This window comes from Macrobrachium nipponense, chromosome 13 (genome assembly GCF_015104395.2).
Source record: "Macrobrachium nipponense isolate FS-2020 chromosome 13, ASM1510439v2, whole genome shotgun sequence".
Taxonomy (NCBI): domain Eukaryota; kingdom Metazoa; phylum Arthropoda; class Malacostraca; order Decapoda; family Palaemonidae; genus Macrobrachium; species Macrobrachium nipponense.
The window spans coordinates 13,190,843-13,195,842 of record NC_087206.1 but is presented as its reverse complement, the minus strand read 5'-3'; the positions used below and the strand labels follow the sequence as shown (position 1 = coordinate 13,195,842).

The window sequence follows — 5,000 nt, the reverse complement described above, 5'->3', positions numbered from 1 at the left end:
TTTTTACACAAAGAAAACAGATAGTTATTGCAAACGATGAGAAATCGGATGAAGCCAGGTAATATCCGGTGTGCCACAAGGTACGGTGTTAACGCATTACTGTTTAGTTATTATGATTGCAGACATAGACAGTAATGTTAAGAACTCGGTAGTGAGTAGTTTCGCCGATGACACAAAAATAAGTAGAGAAATTACTTGTGATGAAGATAGGAACCGCTCTACAAAGAGACCTTAACAAAGTATATGATTGGGCAGAGGTAAATAGGATGGTATTTAACTGATAAATTTGAATCAATAAATTATGGAGACAGAGAAGGAAAGCTATATGCATATAGGGGACCTAATAATGAGACAATCACAAATAAGGAAGCAGTTAAAGACCTTGGTGTGATGTTGAATAGGAACATGTTATGCAATGATCAAATAGCAATTCTATTGGCAAAATGTAAAGCAAAAATGGGAATGTTGTTACGGCACTTCCAAACAAGAATAGCTGAACACATGATTATGCTTTATAAAACGTATGTTCGTAGTCCACGTGAATATTGCAATATAATAGGTACCCACACTATCAAAAGGATATTGCACAAATAGAGAGTGTACAAAGGTCCTTTACAGCTAGAACAGAAGAAGTTAAGGATCTTGACTAATGGGAAAGACTACAACCCTTAAAAGAGAACGCTACATGATATACAGGCATGGAAACAGATAGAAGGAATTGCCAAAAACATTATGGAGCTAAAAATATCAGAAAGAGTAAGCAGAGGTAGATTAATAGTGCCCAAAACTATACCAGGAAATATAAGAAAGCACACAGGACATTAATCCCACTACGCACCAGCATCGACAATGTAGCGTCCTATTCAATGCTTTGGCAGCTCACCTGAGGAATATATCAGGAGTGAGCGTAGATGTGTTTAAGAATAAGCTCGACAAATATCTAAGCTGCATCCCTGACCATACCAAGATTGGAAGAAGCAAAATATGCCGGAAGATGCACTAGCAACTCTCTGGTAGACATTAGAGGTACCTCACAATGAGGGACCTGGGGCAACCCGAACAAGATGTAAGGTCTGTAAGGTAAGGTAAGGTCTCTCTCTCTTTCCCTTCCTTACAAGCGTCCTTCCGTCTTGATCGATTCCCCCAAGGAGGCAACCCCCAGAACCCCGCCCCCCCTTCCCTAACCATAAAATCAAATCGAAACTGAAAGAAGGGATGAGAATTCTCAAATCCATTTCACGGTCGAGGTTCAAAGTTGCCATTTACCGGGAATTCGTCCCACCACGTGTTCCTCCAGTCTCTCTTCTCCTTGTGTTCCTTTTTTTTCTCTCTCTCTTTTTTTTCCCTCTCAGCTCCTTTACAGCCTCTTCTCTGTTTACGATTCCTTGGGAGAAAGAGAGAGTGAGACAAAGCTATACTACTCTCCCTCCTTAACCCTCCTTTAGCCTGCGTTTCTTATGTTTTAAAGTGATCGAGTTAGAACTCTAATATTAGTGTTTCATCTTCCGTTATAATATATCGTGGTTCGGTTAACGTATTAATTTCATAATAATAATAATAATAATAATAATAATAATAATAATAATAATAATAATAATAATAATAATAGTTAACTGCAGTTTCACTTACCTCGTCTAATCAACGTCGACGGTTTATAGCTATTACCACTTCACGCTGAGGTCCTTGGCACACAATAATAATAATAATTATAATAATAATGATACTAATTTCAAAAGCTACTTTGAATATGGTTCATCCTGGGGCCATTTCAATAAAAAGAATGTCCGATTTTAAAAGAAAATAAAATTATCCCTCTATATTTTTCCTTAACAAACTGTTTGAAAATACAGATTCGGAGCAGTCAGGCAGGCGGCAAAGGCATTGGACACTCACTTCGGCTTACTAAATAATTCTAATGCCGAGACTAGGTTCATTTTGCGTAACGTATACAACATGGAACAACTACAGTAGTAATAAAATCATATAAACTATAATACATACATAAATACATGATATATTATATATATATATATATATATATATATATATATATATATATATATATATATATATATATACGACTATTTTTCCAAGGTATGAAGACCAGTGCTTTTTTATGCAGGAGGATTCCACAACGCTAGATGGTTAACCAGCTTGTCACAAAATTCCAACAGTCGCTTCCTGCTTCCTCTGAATAAATTATAAAAGGCAATGTCTTGTATTTTTGTAGGAATATATGTATACATATATATGATATATACACTACATACATATTACATTATACATGATATATATATATATAGTATATATATTATATATATATATATATAAAGAGAGAGAGAGAAGAGAGAAGAGAGACGAGGGAGAGCAGAGAGAGGGAGGAGAGAAGAGAATCAAATTCGTCCCTCTCCCGACTGGTAAACTCAACTTTATTGCGACAATAACTTTTAAAACACTACTGCGATTTTATATAATATAATTAAACCAATTACGATTGTACGGAAATCCAACTTCAACCCAGAGTCTCTGCTTCAACCATAGTATATTCCTGAACGACGTGGGAAATGAAAATTTATATTATTTTTTAAATATGCATGATAAGGGCAGTTTTGCTTGAATAATTATACCTTCAACTATTATAAATAATAACCGTGTTGTTTTGAATTTTATGAATTGTGAGTATCGAATCGTTTCTCTTAATTTGAAACTGGGACAATTTGAAACTTAAAAACACCAGTTGTAAGGGCTTATTATCATTGGTTTGTGACAGGAAGATGGTAGTCATTGCAATTCATTTTAATGCACGTCGTACATCAGAAAGGCATCCATTTTCATTTAATAGAGCGCGATTTTATCTGGGCTTTCAAATCAGAATGCCCTCCAGTGTCATCAGTATTCAGGTTACTTACGGATACAGAGAGAGAGAGAGAGAGAGAGAGAGAGAGAGAGAGAGAGAGAGAGAGAGAGAGAGAGAGAGAGCAGAAAAAAAGTGTATAAACTGTTACTCTAAATCACACAGTTAAAGGATGCTATGTTACGAGCGTTGCTTGAATTTTCAAAATCAACGAATAGCTAATTTGTCGTATCAGGTTAATGGGGCAAGAAATATTATGTAATTTTTTTCTGTCATGTCACTCGCTGATATGTGAGGTTCCAAGCCGTGACTAATGCATAGGACCCTAATATACACTTATTGCATCTAGTATACACAGGACTGCAACAAATATACAATGCACCTTAATGCCAAAGCAGTGACCTGAAACTACAAATACCCTAAAAGGATAAATCAGCTGTTCAACTCCTTCATTGCCTACTGCTTATAAGTCTCTTAGAAAACATAAAACATGAAATGTCCAATGGCATACGCCATTTCAATTGCACGATATCACGACCAACAGCATTATTGCAGCCTGTCCTTGTTTATCAGATACCAAAACCCTAAACGGCTTCACGGTAGTGCAGCAATGAATCACCTTATATATGCTAACATACCTTCAAACAATACTTTGCTATTATTTCACTATGAAATAACAAAGAACAAATGTTGTAGTCGCCTTTGTCAGAACACTCTTGATACAACCTATAACGTATACGCTTAATTTATATATAAATAAATATAAATATATATATATATATATATATATATATATATATATATATATATATATGTATATATATATGTATATGTATATGTATGTATGCATATATATATATATATATATATATATAATATATATATATATATATATATATATATATATATATAAAACATAACTTTCATTGTAGTCTTCACCATATTGCACATGCCGGCGAAGCAATATCAGCGGAAATCCAGATTTACGACGATTCAATGTAAAATAATACTTAACACTTTTTACGACGTATCCACTCACTGTCTTTAACTCTCAAAAGCTGAAATCGAAGAGGTTACCTGCTGCCGCTTCCGGCTTTGCTTGGAACGGCCGAAGGTAAAACACAAACAAAAACAGAGCTGCGCTTCAATTACGCTGTTACAGATAACAAAACGATAACTTCTGGAGGTCATTACTTATCGCTACCTCTCTCTGGAGAAGTGTGAAGGAAAGAAGTTTGAATGGGAATATAAACAGACAAACGCACGAAGCTGAATGCAGATTTCATGTTTATGATAAAATATACCTTTGGTTAATGTGTCCTAACCTGTTTTATTTGCGTTTAAAAAGACAACAATTTTTTTTTATTTTTGTAATAAACGTGATGATTTTACTTATTACTGAGATTTATTTGTAAATGCAATGTGAAGTAAAGATGATGCAACCCAAAATACACAAACCTAACGTATTCAGCGAATCAATTATTATTATTTTTTTTTAATCCTGTCAGTTTGATGACTATTCTTTCATTCCAGCTTCAGAACTAAGGACCTCTCCCTCTGATTCTACGTCTCAAAATTCTCATAATCATATAGCCTGTAGGAAGAGCTACTTAGAGTCACATTCAATAGTCTAACGAGACACAGACCGTCCATTTCCCCTCTCTAAGCTAGGTTCTAATGCGCTGGTAAGCGTCGGCGAACTTTTGAATTGAACTGTACCTTAATCTCATTTGGATTCTACTTTTTTACTTAATTTTCTGGGTTTGACCTCTCTCTCTCTCTCTCTCTCTCTCTCTCTCTCTCTCTCTCTCTCTCTCTCTCTCTCTCTTACTTAGTTAATCATTTTGGCTTCACACACTCAATCTCTCTCTCTCTCTTACTTAATCATTTTGACTTCGCACACTCAATCTCTCTCTCTCTCTTCTCTCTATCTCTCTCTCCTCTCTTTCTCTCTCTCCTCTCTACTCTCTCTTTCTTCTCTTTCTCTACTTAATTTCTCATGACTTCGCACACTCAGACTTTATTCTCTCTCTCACTCTCTCTTTTTTTACTTAATTTCTCATTTTGATTTCGCACACTGTCTTTATTCTCTCTCTCTCTCTCTCTCTCTCTCTTCTCTCTCTCTCTCTCTCTCTCTCTCTCTCTT

The 5,000-nt window shown here is 35.2% G+C and overlaps 1 protein-coding gene across 2 annotated transcripts in view; it reads right to left on the bottom strand.

Moving 5' to 3' along the window:
* Positions 1-5,000, bottom strand: part of LOC135225653 (caskin-1-like) — a 1,822,025-nt gene that overhangs the window by 1,076,283 nt on the left and 740,742 nt on the right. The window lies entirely within an intron of this gene.